This window comes from Pangasianodon hypophthalmus, chromosome 5, assembly GCF_027358585.1.
Source record: "Pangasianodon hypophthalmus isolate fPanHyp1 chromosome 5, fPanHyp1.pri, whole genome shotgun sequence".
In the NCBI taxonomy this organism is placed as follows: domain Eukaryota; kingdom Metazoa; phylum Chordata; class Actinopteri; order Siluriformes; family Pangasiidae; genus Pangasianodon; species Pangasianodon hypophthalmus.
Genome location: NC_069714.1, coordinates 13,721,167 through 13,741,792, shown reverse-complemented (window position 1 = coordinate 13,741,792; position 20,626 = coordinate 13,721,167).

Sequence of the window (20,626 nt, the reverse complement as noted above, 5' to 3'; positions counted from 1 at the left end):
ATAAAGACATGGTTTGACAAGGTTAGAGTGGAAGAACTCAAGTGGCCTGCACAGAACCCTGACCTCAACCCCACTGAATACCTTAGGGATAAACTGGAACGCCAACTGCACCCCAGGCCTCCTCACCTGACATCAGTGCCTGACTCGCTAATGCTCTTGTGGCTGAATGGGCAAATCCCCACAGCCACGCTCCAAAATCTAGTGGAAAACCTTGCCAGATAAAGTGGAGGTTAATATAACAGCAATGGGGGGATAAATCTAGAAAGTGTTGTTCAAAAAGCACATATGAATGATACAGTCAGGTGTCCACAAACCTTTGGCCATATAATGAATATAAAAGGTTACTCTGAATTTTAGTTAGTGCTCTCTGATAGTCAGTTCCCCGTTTTAGGATCTTCTTAACTAGTTACCCATAGGCCTCTCACACCTATCCACTACAGCGGCCACAATCTACCCCAATCACTGCTTTCCTCAAAACAAATCTTCTTTATTTTTTTTTTACTCATGAAAGTACAATGTCTCTCAGTGTAGCAAATCTACAATCAGCAGCTCAGCTCTAGGCTTTTCCCTGCATGTCTAGATTTCTTGCAGAGACTAATCCTCCCAGACATTTAGAGGCGTCCTCCTGTAACTGTTGAAATGTTCAGTAATACAAAAGGCAAATCTTACTATGAATAAATTATCTCTTCCCGGTGACTTCTTGTCAGATTGCCTCTGTTCTTCAGCTTTAAAAGCAATGACCACCCAGGAGACTGTATCTCCAGATTGAGTCAAATTCTATCTAGAGATCTAAAGGCCTTCAGCAGCTTTTCTGCAGCCAGTTATTCCCAAATGCAGCTTTTTGGTTGTGTGGCATCTTTGAAGAGAACTCACAAAGCCAATAGCCAGTTATTCCAGGTTTCCCATGAGACCAGGCCAGATATCCAATACAATCTATTGCATTTCTACAGACGGCTCCAGGATGAAGCAGAGTGTGAACATGTGAGCTGTCAGTGAGCTGAGCCAAGCGGCATCATATAGCCAAAAACTACAGAAGCTATCCTCCAATACTGACAGATTTTTCCACTATTCTTACTCCGTTTCCCAAACTGCAACTCAAAGGAATGTCTGCTGTAATGCTGAATTACAGCAACTCATTTTCCTACTGCAAGACATGCACAGCACAGAGGCCATTATGTGTGCATTATACATATGAAATCAATGTTTTAGGGATCATTTAGATGCATGTTTTATTTGTTTTATTCTAGTTGATTAATGCGTAATCATATATACGTGTCCCACTGTGACCTACTGTTTTATTGATAAACTAAATGAACAGGCATTATTTTTTTATGCAATGCCATGTCCGTTGAAAACTGAATGTGAACCTAAACGTGCAAATTATGGCTGGAATTACATATATTAATTGAAAATATATTTCAGAACATTCTCTCTATATTATTCAGTAAATTATTTCTGTTGCTCAGTCAGTTTACACACACTGGACCCAGTGAGGTGAGGTTGTCTGGATAAAAAATAAATAGGTAATTATCCCACCAGTGTGAGGCAGTAAAGGTAGTGAGTGACACCTAGCCATACTAAAACGCAACCCTCTGCTTACATAAATATTAATTATATAGCGGTTTCCAAACTCTATGGGTAAAATGTATCACAAGAATGTGTAAATGCAGTCACAGACTTAAAAACCAAACATATTGTGACCTTAGCATTATAAGATTCTATCTGGGCTAAGAATGAATGAGAGATAAAACCTTATCATACTAAGGTCACAATATGTTTAAAATCAGAAAATACTGGTGCACCTTTGTTGGTAAGATGCCTTTGTTATCATTGCGCCTGTTTATTCCTCAAGTACATGGAGTTGCTTTGTGGTTGCAGTACATGACTGCCCCCTATAGGTGTTTGCTTGAGACAGTGGCAATCAGTTAAGTGCCAATGAATCCGGCACAAGTAGCTATGATGAAAATCAACATATTCTGAGCAAACGATAACATATCGAAGAGCACATAAAAAGTCATTTTCATTTAAATTTGTTTTGTCTTAGTCATAATTTATTTCATTGCTGTTTGTCAGTTCTTGGCTTTCATTAGTGAAATCATTAGTGCTCTTATTGGAAATACATGGTGTTACTACTTTGTTTATCATATTTATGTTCTTGCTTTCAGTTATGTGACTATGTGTTATTTGTTAGTGTTCTATAAAAACCCTTTTTCATGTGTCCCCTCTTATGTGGCGTCCACACTCTTTAGAGAATTCAACAATAAGTAGCTGTGACTGAGTCATTTTGGCATTTGTAATTAATTTCCATCAGCATCTTCCATACAAATATACCCCCCACACATAGAACGCTGTTCTAATGTGGCTATAAAGCACATTAACATTTAATAACTGTGAACTTGGATTGGGGTGTAATTATAACTTCTCCCTCTAGGTTTAGTAAACAGCATTCCTGCAATTTCCACACTGTCTGTAGGGTATGAGCAGCTTAATTTTGTATTATGGCAGTTACCTGTTTGGCTGCCTTTAAACTAGCATCAGGGTTGCCTCTATGAGTGACACCTCCAACTCTGAGTAGCATTCCTCCCCATTTCCACAGCATAATTGTAAATAAATAAATAAATAAATAAAGTATTACTGGGTCCAGAAAGTTTCAGAGACATATGGCAACGCATTAAAATTGTACACAGTTGGTCTGCCAGGCTTTTATCACAAACTGTCCCATTTCACAATGAATGGTTCCATGCCCCATTTCTATGGATTTTCAAATATGCAAATAGTCTTTTATTCAGCAGTGTGATGAAGTGTGTGGCAGCAACAAGAGAAACTCTACAGAACTGGGTCCCTAATGATTAAGAGGCCTATCTTTCCTCAGGCAACTCTGTCTCCAGCGACATATCATCCTACTCATGCTTTCTCAGCTCCAGCAAATGACAACAACGACCTTCACTATGCTGCATTTATTTATCTCGGAGTGTTTTTTTGTTCGCAAAGCCATGATCTCTTCAGCAGGGTGATGACACAACATTGTCAAAGTCTATGTAGAATCATAATTAAGACTGCATTGACTCTACACTCATTTATTTCCAGTTTATTAGGAACACCTGTACACTTGCTCAATCATGCAGTTATCCTGGATGTGCTCTTCAGCTATTGTAGCCCATCCGCCTCAAGGTTTGAAGTGTTGTGCATTCTGCAATGATTTTTCTGCTCACCACAGATGTAGAGTGGTATTTGGGTTACTACAGACTTCCTGTCAGCTACAACCAGTCTAACCATTCTCCTATGACCTCGTTCATCGACAAGGCATTACCGCCGGCAGAACTACCAAAAATCTCATAAATATGAAAAATAATCATTAAACATCAATAAATGTTCCCCATGAAAAAAACGTAACAAATATTAAAATGGTCAAAAGAAAAGAAGGTGGTTCTCAGAGTCAATATTCAGTTACTACACTGTTTAGATATCATTAGTAATCATAGATGCTGGTGGCCAAGACTTTGTACTGTAATGATGTTTGCTTGATAGTGATTGATCATCTTAGAGGCAAGAGCTAAGGGCAGACCTCAAGCTAATGACGTGAATGACATGAAATGATGATAATTCATACACTACTATAGTCAGTGAAAAAGTTACTTGAAGGTGACACTCTGTGTAGTGGCACTTTGAATAACTTGTGCTGTATGTGATATATGCCAATCAGCCACAACAACAAAACCACTGACAGGTGAAGCGAATAACACATGATTATCTCGTTACAATGGCACCTGTCAAGGTGTGGGATATATTAGGCAGCAAGTGAACAGTCACAAGTTGATGTGTTGGAAGCAGGAAGGTGGGCAAGCGTAAGGATCTGAGTGACTTTGACAAGGGCCAAATTGTGATCGCTAGATGACTGGGTCAGAGCATCTCCAAAACGGCATGTCTTGTGGGGTGTTCCTGGTAAGCACTGGTTAGTACCTACCAAAACTGGTCCAAGGAGGAACAACCGGTGAACCAGCAACAGGGTCATGGGCGGCCAAGACTTGTTGATGTACACGGGGAGTGAAGGCTATCCCGCCTGGTCTGATCCCACAGAAGAGCTACTGTAGCACAAATTGCTGAAAAAGTTAATGCTGGCACCACCACAGCACACCTTCAGAGGTCTTGTGGAGTCCATGCCTCGATGGGTCAGAGCTGTTCTGGTGGCATAAGGGGTGGCAGGTGGGTTTAATGGTTTGGCTGACCGGTGTATATTGCTATAAATTAAGTCTATTAGGTACTTAAATGTGAGAAATATGGATAAGTAGGACTTTTTTCTTAATAAACCTCAAATGTAAACAAAAAAAGTTGGTTTCATTTTGTCGTTTCCATTTCTATAGAAGCTATAAAACAAATTTCTGAAAGTAGGATCTGTTCCTTAGCAGAAGTGAAAAAAATAATATCAACAAGTCTTGAATACTTTGGAAGAAATAGTATTTTTGGTGTTATGTGGCCATTTCTCATATTTGTTATTGCATGACATCTACCACATGCCTAGTAGACAATGAGTCATTTTCTCAGACAGATATAGTCTTTCCCCCGATTTGCTATACGAGTCTATTCTCCTCTTACATGCAGCTCATAAGCAACTCTGTCTTCACATATTTTACATTCTATTTGCATATAGGTCACTTAACTAGGGGCTGAAGAAATCCTCTTGGGGCCATGAAACAATTATTTAGGAAATGTGCTCTATTTCTCCTTCAGGTAGGAAAGGTATTAATTATCTCTGTCGGTTCAAAGTGCTGATGGCTTGTTCCTTCAGTTGCATGGTGTTACATGAAATAATTACGAAACACACAAGTGGTTCATCAGATATGCTTGATTTTGTCCTTGTACTTTTATAAAACCCACAGAAAGGCTCTGCATTTTCATCACTTTCTAAATTATCTTTTTAGAAAAACAGGATCCAAGTTGTTTTACATTAATTAAGTCTAGTAACTAAATTATAATATAGTAACATAACCGTATAATCATATATTGTAATGATAAATCAGCCAATAGTTAGTAAAGATCTGTGGTTCATGGCACAAGACCTAAAAATATTGTAGTCACATGGTACAAATAACGATTAAGCACATCTAAGACTAGAACTCAATCCCAGAATACTTTCTGATTTAACTCTTCACAAAAAAACACAGACATCCACAGTAAAACATGGCAGGTCATGGTGTTCTGCAATTTCCTTTTTGCAAAACTGGAGAAAAGGAAGAAAAATCCTGTGAATTTGTGTTATTAGTATACACTAAATCCTGTAGAACAATCCACTTAACATAAATAATATTAAGTAGCGCTGCATAACTTTTTTCCCCCCTTTTTTTGCTTCATTCCAGAGAAGTGTGGTCTCTGCTACCTCTATTACCCTGTATGGTCAAGGTCAACAGTCAAAGTCACCTCCACTCATCCCCCTGTGACACCTTAACATTCCATTATGTGCTTCAGGACTTGGCCCCAGTGCAGGTCATTTGTCACATTCAACAAATAACCTACAATTATTTTAAGTCTATTGAGGTGCCATGCATCACTGGCCAGCAGCAGCCAACAATGGAACCTTTGGGAAAGGCCACAGTAGTGCTATCATCTGAAATTGCTGCCTTCCCCCCTGAATAGTATCCTAAGATGAAAAGAACATTTCTGCGCCCAGTAAGGTGTCCTGAAAGACTTTGATTTATACCTAAGCTTATTACTGAACAATCCCAAAACACGTGTAATTATGCGATCTATAGCTTGTGAGGCGTCCTAATATATATATATATATATATATATATATATATATATATATATATATATATATATATATATATATATATATATATATATTCACTGAAAACCATATTAAACAAGACAATAGCAGGGAGCGAAAATGAAAGACAGGCTGTACATTTAGATATTACTAACAGTCAGGAATATATTAGGACACATCTGTGCTCTAAAAGATAAGAGATATTTGACTAATGTCTAACAGGGAGGCAACTAAAATATACAAGTGATTGCTTCAGCAAATTCAGAACAATCTACAGTTTTACATTACAGTACTTGTTAAATTTAAATGACCAACAAGTTATAACTCTTATGACTAGCATATACCATAAAGGCAAATTTTGAAAAAGTCTGATTCTCTGAGCTAAATTATCAAGCGAGGATGCACAAAGAAATCCAACTGCACCAGACGTTTTATAGCAATATAGTTATTCAAAATTTGCTGTGAGATCAATTGCCCACAACCCACAAGCAGTGGCCGGAGACATCAAAGTCCAGATGAAAGGCTAATTCTTTATCATGCTGCAGCAACAAGGGAGAGACAGATGTGCACAGCGCTCCACTATCAGTCAGGTGATTATCTCTCAAAGGCATTGCTGTCACAGGCTCCTCAAACAAGCCGGCAGATTACTGCGACATGCAATTAAGACCTCAGCAAGCACGGTGACTGTCGTACACACAGTTCACCGCAGTAAGCAAACCAGGTGTTAAGAAACTATAGTGGCAGGACATTTAGCTTTCTCTGTACTACACAATAATGGATAGCGTCTTTGCATGCAGATGAAAGTGTTGGTGAAAATGGCAGAGAGACTGATTCTATACTTGTGTTCCCACTGGGCGGAAAATGGCATTTCCATTTCAGCTCCACAATTTGCTGCCTCTCACCTGTTGTGCATAAGGCAGGATAACAATCAGATATTTTTAATCATCCTCAGAAGTAGAAATAAAAAAACCTTCAAAAGATTGACTCAAAGCTTCCGCACTGTTGCCTTGACTCTTGTTGGGTAGGCATTCTGTATAACTATGTTTATGAATTCTATATAACTATACTTTAAAACAGAATTCATAGAATTCTCTTTGATAGAATTCAAAGAGCTCATCCAGAAATAGGGAAACTAACTTGCAAACCTGCTATTTATAAATAAGCAGGAAATTGAAATCATGTATTTTAAAAATAATGTTTTAGTATTCAGTGTATTGGTATATTATTAAATTATTATTAAATATCTTCACCTGACAGTTGTACCTGTTACTGATTATTGAACTGCAGAACCTGAATTTGTTATGTTAATTGTACAGGTGATTCACAGTTCTGAATTTCAGTGGCATGCAGCTCCTCCATCTCCTCAATTTATCATGATGTATTTATATAGTCCCCTCTGAAAGTATTGGAACGGCAAGGCCAATGCTTTTGTTTTTGCTCTACATTGAAGACATCTGGGTTTCAGATCGAAAGACAAATATGAGACAACAAGTAAGAATTACAGTTTTCTTTTCCTGATATTTACATCTAAATGTGTTAAACAACTTATAACATAGCACCTTTTGTGCCAGACCATGCAATTTTTAGATGAGCAAGAGAACTGGAACAGATAGTCTTAAAATAAATAACACTTAATAGTTAGTTGCATATCCTTTGCTAGCAATAACTGCATCAAGCCGGCGATCCATTGACATCACCAAACTGCTGCATTCTTCTTTTGTGATGCTTTTCCAGGCTTGTACCACAGCTTCTTTCAGTTGTTGTTTGTTCTGGGGGTTTCTCCCTTCAGTCTCCTCTTCAGGAGGTGAAATGCTGCTCAATTGGGTTAAGATCTGGTGTTTGACTTGACCAGTCTAATAACCTTCCACTTTTTCCACTGATGAAGTCCTTTTTTGTGTTGGCAGTGTGTTTTGGGTCATTGTCTTACTGCATGATAAAATTCCTCCCAATTAGAGTGAATGCATTTCTCAGTAAACTGGCAGACAGAATATTTCTGTAGACTTCTGTACTCATGCTGCTGCTACCTCATCAATAAAGATTAGTGAGCCCGTTCCAGAACAAGCCTTGCAAGCCCAAGCCATGACACTACCTCCACTGTGCTTGACCAATGAACTCATATGTTTTGGATCATGAACAGATCCTTTCTTTTCCATACTTTGGCCTTTCCTTCACTTTGGTAGAGGTTAATCTTGGTTCCAGTACTTTTCTTTACTTTTCTCATCTCTGTATTTCTTTGTGAATTCCAATCAGATTCTGATTCTTATTGCTGATGAGTGGTTTGCGTCTTGTTGTTTGGCCTCTATAGTTCTGCTCTCTAAGTCTTCTTCAAATGGTGGATTGTGATACTTTCACCCCCGCCCTGTGGAGATTGTTGATGATGTTACTGTTGTTTTTGGGTTTCTCTTTATAGCTCTCACAATGTTTCTGTCATCAGCTGTTGTTGTTTCCCTTGGCTGACCTATTTGATGTTTGGTTGTTAGTACATCAGTTTCTTTCTTTTTCAGAACATTCCAAATTGTTGTAATGGCTATGCCCAATGCTTGTGCAATGGCTCTGATCGATTTTCCCTCTTTTCGCAGCTTCAAAATGTCTTGCTTTTCTCTCATAGACAGCTCTCTGGACCTCTTGTCAATTTATACTTTTTAACAAATGCAGTCTTTACAAGTGAAACACAAGGCTCAAACCAAGAGTAGACTTTCAGAGCTATTAATTGTTTAAACAGTCAATCTAACAGGGCACACCTTGGAAACAAGAAGCACATGTTCCAATATTTTTGATCACTTGAACAAATGGGTGGGTTCAAACAAAAGGTGCCATGTTCTAAGTTGTTTAACACATCCAGATACTTTCAGAAGGGACTGTAGGTGCATCATTCAGTCAGCAACCTATCAAGAAACATAGCATCATGTTAATTCATTTCTTCGGACCACAATATTTCTTACTGTTCTTTCTCCAGCTCTGTATGCAGAATCACCCCTCCACACGGTAGGTTGAGTCAGTATAATGACCTCCTCTGGGATTTGCAGATCTGTCCATAATGCTTGGCTGTTTGCTGTAATAGGAATTTGTCATTCCATGTGTAATGCTAACAACTCCAACATATTGCAGCACACAGTCCACTCTTTCCAAAATCCTACCAGCAGTACTGCAGTGGTACAGAGCCACATTCGTATAAAGCGACATAATTGTGTAATCTCAACTAATTAGAACACAGATATGACACATTGTACATATTTTCCCCAGACCATTTATCAGCTTATTTAGAATAAGCTAAATAGAAAGCTTACATAACAAACAAAACAGAAGACAAGGAAAGAAGGTATATGAGCTTAAAGATGAAATGCAAAGCAACAGCCTTGGCAGTTCAGTCTTTGGTTAATCAGTATATTGTGATGAGTACAGTGAGCTATGTGATATTCAAAAGCACTCTCAGAATGCACTGACCATTAAATTCACACCTTTCCAGTGTAGTTGATGGATAATCCAGTAGCAGTTACTGAAAAATACACTTCTGAGCAAAAAAAAAATTCTAAAAATTAAAAAAATAAAATAAAATGGGCCAAGCCCAAAATGGCGAACTAATGGTTATCTAATGCAGATTTTGTGTCTAGATGCGTTAAAAAGCCATTTTTTTCTCAGAAAAACACCAAAGACAGAATGAAGTTTTTGGCAGAATATGGAAAGCTTGATTCAGAGTAGTTCAGCAGAGTTGTGTGGAGCGATGAATCACAATTTGAGTTGCATGGTGATGGCTCCAGAGAGGTGTCTTCGAAGATCTGGTGAGAAATACAATAATGAATGCATCTCTAAGTTAAGCATAGAGGAGGAGGCGTCATGGTGTGGGGAGCCTTTTCAGCTGCTGGTACTCATTAGCTGCTTCACTGTGAAAAGTCAATTAAGGCTTTGGCATACAGAAGAGGTTTGCAGAAAGGCTTGCTTCCCACAATTGAAAAGTTGTTTTCTAAAGAGGAATAATCAGATGTTATTTTTCAGCAAGACAATGCTCCTGCCCACACTGCAAAGACCACCAAAAAGTGGCTTGAAAACAAGTCCATCAGGCTCATGTTTTGGCCTGGTCAGAGTCCAGATTCGAACCTTATAGAGAATATTTGCTCTCACATTTCACACAAACTAACCGGGAAACATCTTTCAACTAATCATTAACTGTTTGAAGCCATCAACATTGAATGGAACAACATCGACTCTTCTTTCTGAAAAAGTTGTCCGTAAGTTTACCCACAAGGCTTAAACATTTAAAGAAATTAAAGAGTAAAGCTATCTCATACTAAGTTATTTTATCTATTTGTTTAATTCTTGCTAATGTCCTGACAAATAATTTGTTGTTAAGACCATTAAAAGCTTAATATTTTGCCATCTTGGGTTTGGCCCTTTTTTTTTCTTTTTTTTTGCCCAGGAATTTGTGCTCTAAGGTGACTAACTAAATAATAAGCTTGGACTTTAAGGGGTTAACACAAGGCCATGATACACAAACAATGAAATGCTAATGAATAATATTCAAGCAGCTCAGCTGGTCTTTGCTCCTCTCCTTGATTAAACACAAATTGAACAAAAGAATCAATCAGAAGAGTCTCAAGACCGGTTATCTAATCAGCACAGTATAATCACTTATTTTAAGAGTTTGTGTCAGGAATGGTTCAGGTAGAGATTACAGAGTTATATCTCTAGCTCAGAACAGTTAAACAAAGTTTGCATAATATTAGTTCATTTCTGTTTTACAACACTAGTAGATGAAACTAATTAGCTATAGGTGGTGTAAATAGGTCACTCCGTGATCATATGCTGTGACGTATTAAACACTGGAGATTTAGGCTTGATATATTGTAGATTTTATAATTTGCAGCTCTGCTGTGCAGTATCAGTGTAGCATGGCTGTGAACCCTGTTTAATACCCTGGGGCGTCATTTTGAAACTGCTTGTGTGATTACAAATTGTATATGCATCTATATTAAAACACATTTTTTAAAGTTTTATCTGAGGCAGTGTTTGTGGTTTGAAACATTGGTGTATTGTTTTGAATAAACTTCTATATTCTCCCGCCAACCATGTGGAGGGAGCTACTGTTAGTCAATGGAGCTTCTCAAATGGTATAAATTGAATTACTTACATACATTTTGGTAAATGCTCCATGATTAGCTCCATTTTACATTTTACTTTGAGAGATTGTCCTTCTTCCGTTCTTCTTCCATATCCTTTTATGCATTTTCATAAAGACAAAATGTATGTTCCACTGGAAAGGCACAATGTCTGTCTCTTAACACTACAATACAGTGCAGTACATGTAATAAGCTTAAAAATTACATATGACAATTTGGCATCCTCAAAACAAATTACAAAGATGTTCTTTGTGCAAGGCATGTTCTCTTCTTTAACAGTTTATGTACTTTCAGCATAAATTTAATTCAGGTAGAATTTATTTTACAGGTAGTATATTACACAACTTTTATTCAAGGTAATATTTTTCCTCAATCTGGAAGATAGAAGGTGGAGAAGTAAATGGATGGAGGAAGTGAAGTGAGAAATGTTGATTTCAATGATAGGGGGAAAAGGAGTTAGGGCATGGTTATTAGGGTAGTACAAGTTAAAAAGAAAGGAGATATAGAGTGGGTATGAATAGTTGGCGATAGTAGCTGGTGGAAGGGCAAGAGTGAAGGACACAAGATGATCTTGAAAGTAGAGTGGGTAATGTAGATGCCTGGAGCTGAGGAAGGTCGGATGAAAACCAAAACAGTTCCTTCCTTTGGTGAAGGGCAGTTGATGAAGTTAAAGTCAAAACAGTGCAAGAGAGAGAAGAGGCAGGAGGCAAGGATCTTGTTTTAAGGAAGGATCACATCTCCGAGGAGAGTGAGTAAGGTCCCATCAGAGGGAAGAGACTAAAAAGGTTGTCCAATATGTGAGATACAAGTGGCCTGTTTGGTATCAACTAAACAACTAACTAACTTGGGCATCTCTAACTGTGTGTGTCTGTAGCAGACACACTCAACATATCAGAGTAAGCCCTACCCCAATTCACACTGTAGGGAGCCTGAATCCACACTTGAGTACACACCAGAGACAACTAATTAACAATTGGCCAACAAACAGTAACACAATGCTAAAGTCAACACAGCCACGGAGAAAGTACACTGAAAACCAGATGCCTACGTTACCAAGTAGAGAAAAGATTCAAGACAGAAAAACTCAAAAGAACTGAATATTGAACTGGTTACACCATCAATGTATCAAAGTAAACCCTGCTCACAGTTCATACATCAGGGGAGCCTGAAACCACCCTTGACTACACACCTGAGACAACTAATTAGCTATTAAGCATTTGTAGACTTTTTTAGATTTTCATTCTCTCAGTGCTTTTAAATGCTTAATGTATGGATAGTTCAGGCCCTATATGACCACATGTATGAGACTCAGGGCCCGAAAAAAAAAACAAACAAAAAAAACACCGCCTCTACGGTCTCTTTTCAGTGTACTAAACTGCCCGTATTGCACTACTACTACTCAACATTTCTGCACTATCTGGAATTCACAGCAGACCTGTAGCATAGCGACCTCCCACGTTCCACACACACCACTGTACAGCACGCATGGGTTCAAAGATTCAGAAATCCCAAAATGTCTCACCTAATCATCATCTAAAAGAGAAACTGTGCATGTATACTCTTAGTGTACAAGCCTGTGTGAAAATATTTGTAAAATAGATGTAATAGGGATGCACAGCCATTCATTTTTACTAGTCCACTATTATAAAATACTGAACTAGTTGTCTTTTCCATAGTTAGAGCAATAACTGATTTGCGCACTACACTTCATACAACATGATATCAAAGGGAAAACATTCCAGTGAATCAAAATAAAATCATTTAAAAAAAAAAATTTTTAAAAATAAATAACTTTTCCGTCTTACCTAATGTGCAGAGCTGGCTTCATCTAGTCTGAAATACACATTTTGACTGCTTTTTTTTTTTTAAACCATCTGCCTGCATTTCTTAACTGTCTGCCTCTCTGTTTTTCCACCACTCCGTTTAGTTCACATTCCCACAGCAGTCACTAGTGTATTAATCTAATCAATTAGTTCATACAACTCCCAGTATGTATTTAAAAAAAATTAATCAGTATAAAATGTAAGGAATAACATGTGGCACACTGTGTGGCATCTTACTGGCTGGTATAAAATGGATGTGTTTAAAGAGCATTGTCATCGTTTCAATCAAAAGTGTTCATCATTTCATTTGGCCTCAGTATATCCTTTCAAGAAATCAAATACACTGACATGTTTGGCAGTATTGCCAAAAGACTGTTGTCTCCAGTGCTCGGCATGTGGAAAGTATACACTGTAAGTCTGATTAACAATCTAGTGTTGGCAAAATCATTGACAACATTAAGAATTTAAAGGCAAAGAAATTGACAAATTTTACAACTTTACGAAATTTGGTCACAGAAATACTGTTGCTTTTGACCATATTCTGTTTTTCTGATGTATAAATATGAAGTGTGACATGTAAAATCCCTTCGTCATCCATCACCATGAAGAACCCCAAGATCATTCACCACAACGATGCTGAGTTAAAAATTCCATTAATTACAAACAGGTCAATAATAATAATAATAATAATAATAATAATAATAATAATAATAAGTCTTAGAAGTAGTAGCAATAGTAGTAATAGTAGTAGTAGTCTGGAATAGTTGGATATTTGGAGAATGCATAATCATACTGCCTCCTTCACTCCGAGGAGGAACGTAATGGAGTTTAGTTCATTCTTTGGTTTGTCAAGATTCAGAATCAACTATTAAACACAACCTCCATAACAACAAGCTGTGTGAAAAAGGTCATATGAAAGTCAGCCTTCTTGAGAGCAACTCACAAAATGCACCACCTAACCTTCACCAAGCATCCAAACCTGACCTACTTTGTTTAAAAAATGTGTTAAAAGGAAAAACATTATATGCTTAGCTGAAACTATCAATCACTGCATGTGTTAACAATTCAGTGTGGTTGGCTGTGTATATGTAGCTTTGAAATAAAAGCAAAAGGTTATTTTCTGCATCAAAACAGAAAGACAAATAAGAAGATACTGCAGTTCACATTTTCTAAATATCATATATGAGCATATGCCTGTAATTCTGATCATAATTTAATTAACAGTTGGTAGAAATATTTACATCTGCTTTTTACTTACTTTTTGACTGTGCTAAGAACTCAGTAGAATCTTTGCAGGAAAAGCAGAGGTGTAATAACACCAGGGAAAATGTTGTGTGCCTTATTAGTGCATCTGTGCAGATGGTTGGAAATCAAAGGATGGCCTTCTGGCCATGCTGTAGATCTCACATAGACAGAAATCATTTCATTCAGCTTGCTCTTTCCTTTTCAGAAAAAAACTTTAAGAAAAGCTTAAGGGCTCTTCACCCAAGTGCTTCACAATGCTCACAGCATCCTTCAAAATCTAAAGAAACAAGTTTGTTTTTATTATTATTTAGGTAATGTGTCTTCTCTGCTGTAAATAAAACTGCTGCTTTTCTAGTAGACTGTGTGTGTGTGTGTGTGTGTGTGTGTGTGTGTATATGTGTATATATATATATATATATATATATATATATATATATATATATATATATATATATACACACATACATACATACACACACACATATATACATACACACACTAATTTTATATATATATATATATATATATATATATATATATATATATATATATATATATATATATATATAGATAGATAGATAGATAGATAGATAGATGATATGTACAGTACTGTGCAGATGTCTTAGGCACATGCAAAGAAATGCTGCAAAGCAAATATGCCTTCAGAAATACTGAAATTTAACGTTTCTACATTTTAAAAAAACTATAAAGAGCAGTAAACAGTAATAAAATAAGGTCAATTAAAAAAAAAAAAAAAACACCAGTAGTCTTGGGTTTTTGGAGTTTTATATGGAGTTTAGCTGGTAAGTTTTACTGAGCATCTTGGAGAATCTGCCAGGAGCCTTCATTATGTTTTTGTGTGAAAACTGTTCTGTTGTGAAAAATGTTGCTTTATTTACTGACATACAAAAATTTTTTTGTAAAATTTAATTTGTTGTTGAAAAAGTGATGTTTGGAAATACAAACTGACTCAATAATGCAAAAGTCATAAAATAAACATCTATAACACAATTTGTACTAAAAAATACACTTTGCCCTCTACTGTATATATAGTTTTTTTAAATGCTATAAAAAGTTTTAGGGGCTAAAACAAACAACAGATTTGATTATTGCCAGTTGTATGTTATTGTCAGAGCCTTGAAAATGAATGTACTTCAGACATATTTAATGCCACCAAATCAGTACCCCTTGAAAAGCTTCTCCCATTTAATTGTGGTGAGCTACTCATCTATGTAATTAAAAATGAAAGGGTTCTCTTAATTTTTTGTTAAGGAAGTAGGAATTTTTAAGGAAAATGACAGTGCATTGAACCGGGAATACATTAAGTGTCAATGGCTGTCATTTTCTCACTTACTTTCTATTCATCTGTATGTGTTTAATTAAATAATAAAATAAAAATAATCAAAATCCAAGTCTTCTTTGTATAGATTAAAGATATGCAAAATATGAAAGAGAGCCAAGCAGAAATTGAACCCGCCTAACATTAATGTGAAGCAGAAATTAGCTAACAGAGTGAAGCAGTCAGAAACCTACGACTAAAAACCTACTTGGGATGATCTATTTGGTGTGTACAAAAACATGTAGTTGTGTTCCTCTCGAAAGTGGTAATTGGTTTATCCATTTTATCCTGAATTATCCTGACGATAATCTGAATGATTCTTTTTTAGATGTTAGGTGGAGACAAACCAATGTTCTGTTATTTGGTCTATCATTTATTCATTTTGATTATTTATTGAAGATTGTTAAACTTGGTTGTGAAATACAAAGTTCATAACTGAAAGCAAAAAAAAAAAAAAAAGAAAGAAAAATCAGAAATGTGGCAAACAGCATCCCTCATTTTCTCTTAATTAAGATTAGGATGAGTCAGGAAGCTTTTTCACTACTCTGGTTTGCATGTGATTAAATGTGTATACATATGTTCCACTCCTTATGCCTGAAAATTCTTTAACTAGCTCTAGCTTTTGACAGGTGAGCTGACGAGATCTGTGAGTAACACAAAGCCAAGGCTATCATACAGTAATATTAATTAACAGTACTTTTTCTGTCTGTTTTTTAGCAGACTTCACAGAAATGTCTGAAAACTCCTGGATTCTGGAAATGTGGGTGCATTTTTTTAAGACTAATTTAAACAGAACAGACCTCGGCTTTCAATTTCAGTGGCAGGTCTGTGGAATGCAAAAATACTTTGTAATGACTGTTTATAGAATGGCACGCAATTATCATGTGCCATTACCAACATTAAGCAATAGTTACTCTATTTCAGTCTGCTTTTCTTCTCAATGGAAAACCATCTCTGTAGTGCCAATATTCATATCAGACTTCCTAAGGTTAAAGTTGGGCAACACCACATTTAATGGAGCTACTTTTTGCTATTTTTCAACCATAAAACTTTCAGTGTACAGGAACTTTTGATTGAATGTGAATAATATGAGAAATATTGGCATACGTTTCATCATTATTCAACATGCAAGACACAGTGGGTAACATTGCTGCCTCACAGCTCCAGGGTCCCTGTTTTAATCCTTCCTAAGCTCAGGTTACTGTCTGTGCTCTGTATTGTGTCTGCATGGGTTTCCTCCAGGTTCTGCGTTTTTTTTCCACCTCCCAAAAACATGCCAGTAGGTGGATTGACTATGCTAAATTGACCCAATATGTGAATTAGTGTATGAATGTATGTGTGCATGGTGCCCTGCCCCATCCGGTGTGTATTCCCACCTCACACCTAGTGCCCCTGGATCAGACTCCGGCTCCACCATGACCCTGATCAGGATGTGAAGTGAAATGAATGAATTAATCAGTCAGACCATGTGTGTACGCATGACTTTACATAAGACTGAAGTACTATACTATGATGACAATTAACTTTGAAATATGACCTCTAGGCCTACTTAATTTCCTCCTGTTTAGGTTTTGTACTCAGCTCACAGTTACATTGAGGACAGGTGGCATGGTATGTTTCCTGCATGTTGCTGAAATGTAATGCAATGTGATTTCACTACCATTTCCTTTCCATCACCCAACAGCTGGAAGCTGTTCTTGGCAAACAGTCCTCCACTCTTTTGAGCTTAGGTACATTTTTTCTTCATAAACAACTATCAGTTCTTAGATGTAGAAAGTATAAGGCTCACCAATGTTTCGACTTTTTTTGCAGTGAATCCTTGCATCACTCATCATTAATCTTCCATGGTAATGAAATGTAATATAAATATTTTTAATGTAAGAAAATATCAAATAATAGATATGTTCTTTAAAATAATTTTCAGTAAATGGGTTAAGAATATGCTTTGAAAATGTTCTTATTAGGTAAATTATGATGATGAACTGTACTGTGTTGCTATACAGCAGCTACTGTGGTGATCAATAGGACTACTTCATAGGTACCATTAATCACTGCAGGCATAATGTCTAAGATGATATCTGTTGAATACACACTACATGCATTCAAAACATTCTACAACCGAAACTTTTTTTTTTTTTTTTCTGTCCAGCTATAACTGCAGAATTGTTTCTAAACTTTTTATTTGCAAGTGGAAAGTTTTATAAATAGGTTTCAGTGTCTTAAAATAAAATTTGCAAACCCCCACAAGTTGGGTTAGCGCATGTGGAAGCCTAAAATATTCTGAATTGCAATTGGGCTCAGGTGTGTTGATTAATTAGGTCTACATCAGTGAAATCCCATGGGGTACAGCTGCAAGGTACTGTGGGACCATTTATTTTTGAAGAGGACACAGTTGTCTTATGGGCATTTGAAGGTCTTTTTCCCCACTTTTTGAATTTGTTTCATCTAGATGCACGCACTTGGCTTAAAAATTAGACGTTGATGTCTGATGCTTGGCTGTTTTGCATTATTGCCTTAACATTCTTGGCCAAAGTTATGAATATGACAGGATACTTTTTCTTTTCAGAATTACATCCATATCACACCTTGTTGTGGAACACACCTTGTACCACAATGAGAGTGCTCAAGAGCAGTTAACCAAGTTATCAGTGCTCTTTTCATCAGCGATATTGCAGCTCTTTGTTTTTTCAAAAGAATCACCCATGCTGAGGACTAACTCATATGTAAAATGGCACAGTATCTTGAAGGTGCCTTGAGCTCTAATAAACAGAACCTCATTAGACTCAAGGGCTTTATCTGGCATGTGAAATGGTCAGCAGACAAAGGGCTTTGCTGGAATGAAAGGTCATCCTGTCAAGACAAGCAAATGGAAAATGGCAGCATCTCAGCCCTTCTGTCAGGGATGCAAACTCATCAGGGGTGAAAAAGGTGACAAAGATGCTAGGGGGGTGCAGGGCCAGGAGCAGGGGCAGGGGCAGGGGCAGCCCCCGACCCCGGGGAAGAAAATGTTTTAAATATCAGCTTTAAAATGTGGATTTACAGTCGATTTTAGCATGAGTCACCCTAGAATTAATGTAATCTTGCTGCTACAAAAGTAATGTAAAGGGACATCAGTTCAGGGCACTTAAAAAAATACTAAACAGTGAAGACAGTGAAGAGCCGGGTCCAAAACTGTATAAAGTGCATTGCATCCACTATACAATAAAGTTCATCAAACAAAACAAAAACACAATATGCACAACAAACTTTACTTTCACAGAAACAATACATTTACTCACATAGTTATATAAAAAAAACTATATGACATTGCTATATAAACAGAACGTCTTTTGTGTGTGTTGCTATTGCAACTGCTGGGCAAATTAAAAGACAAGGCTTAGATATGACGTTTATAAATTGTTTAATTACATCATGGCTATGACAGTATTAGCCTTGCTAATATTATCTTAGCATAAAGAAAACGTCAACCTTAGTCACTGATTGTTTTATTTTCTTTATGCTAAGATAATATTAGCAAAGCTATCATGGGACAACGTTAACGTTTTCTTTATGCTAAAATAAAATTAGTAAAGCTATCATGGGCTAACGTTAACGTTTTCGTTATGCTAAGATAATATTAGCAAAGCTATCAGGGACTAACATTAATATTTTCTTTATTCTAAAATAATATTAGCAAAGCTATCATGGGTTAACGTTAACGTTTTCTTTATGCTAAAATAATATTAGCAAAGCTATCATGGGCTAACGTTAACGTTTTCGTTATGCTAAGATAATATTAGCAAAGCTATCAGGGACTAACATTAATATTTTCTTTATTCTAAAATAATATTAGCAAAGCTATCAGGGCCTAGGGTTAACATTAAGTGGGCACTTCGGCTTGAGGAAGGTAGAGGTAGGGTTAGTAAGGGTAAAGGAGTAACCCCAGAGGCCTTAGTGTCAGTAACGTTAGGAAAGTGGAATGTGGAATAGTAAGTACGCTAGCTAGCGTTAGACTGCACGCAAATAACACCTAATGTTACATCCAAACTGTGATGGCTAGCATTCGCTAAATCAAAACACCTCAATCTTATCAGGCTAATTAACAGTCCCAAGCCTGACATGTCGTCATACAAGCCAATTAAGGTTAGTACGGACATGACATGCGGGTAAAATTTTTTTTTTTTTTTTTTAAATAAATAAATAAGTAAATAAACAATATATCGTGACCGCGAATTAAGAATTATTCGTCCCACGACTTATTATTAATAAGTGAGCACGTTTTATTAATTCGTTGCCTCGTTTTAGATAAATGCGTCGAAAGGAAAGAATTAATAAAACGTGGCCACGATTTAGAGATGCTTACCTTACAGCATTCAGGCAGTAGAAGCTTTTTTTTTTTTTTTTTTTTTTTTAAACCAAATCAGTAGGTGTGCTTCTCATTTCACTCCCTGTGACTCTGTCCTCTCTAACCGCTCCAGTTTCACAACCTCATCGGATCTACACCAATCACACAAGTGACCTGTTTTGGATTGACGGCGGCGCTTTTGGCTGAAAGGTGACGAGTTTTGCTCTGCTCTGTAGTGTGCTGCTCAGTTACCTGTAGCTGATCTAGTGAAGAGCTGAGCTCAGTCTGACAGTCAGGACAGAAACACTGGCAGTGGAAGTCTGATCTCTGGCCTGGCCAAGCTTCAGCATGGGTTAACTCGTGTAGCTGATTTTCTAAACTGGAGCTGGAGTGAAATTAATTTGGCAGGGTAGTGTTCATAAGGCTGTGTGACACCTATTTATGCTCTTCCAGACAACTGGTATAAATCTACATAAATAAATAAAGTATAAAGGCTCGTTCCACTTGGCATCAGCTGACATAAATATTGCCCTGGTCATTTCTGAGGCTGGGGGAGGGGGATATGACATCACGTGACCTCGGGTTTTGACGACATTGTCAGGGATAACTTACTTAAGAGCTTCAGGACAACTGACTAGCTCAGTGTACTTCTGATATATCAGTCACAAACAGCATCGATGTGAAGTCATACTGAAGTATCTTTGATGAAAATGTGTCATTTAGACTGCAACCAGGTGTAATTGTGTGTCTAGAAAATCTGATCTTCAAGTTTACTGTATTGTGGTACCTTCTCACTTTCCCACAATTCATGTGATAAAATATCTCTGGCTCCTGACTGACTTTTTTCATTTTTTCATTTTTTTTCCAGTTGTTTGAGTAAATGCATGCAGTACTCATGGATAATATTCTAGAAAAGGTTTTTTGTCGCGCTTTATTGCTTCCTTAGCAGGTTTATGATGCCTGTTCCAGCTCAGGTGAATAAGAGCATTTGCTGCAGCAGGAGAAAATAGATTTACT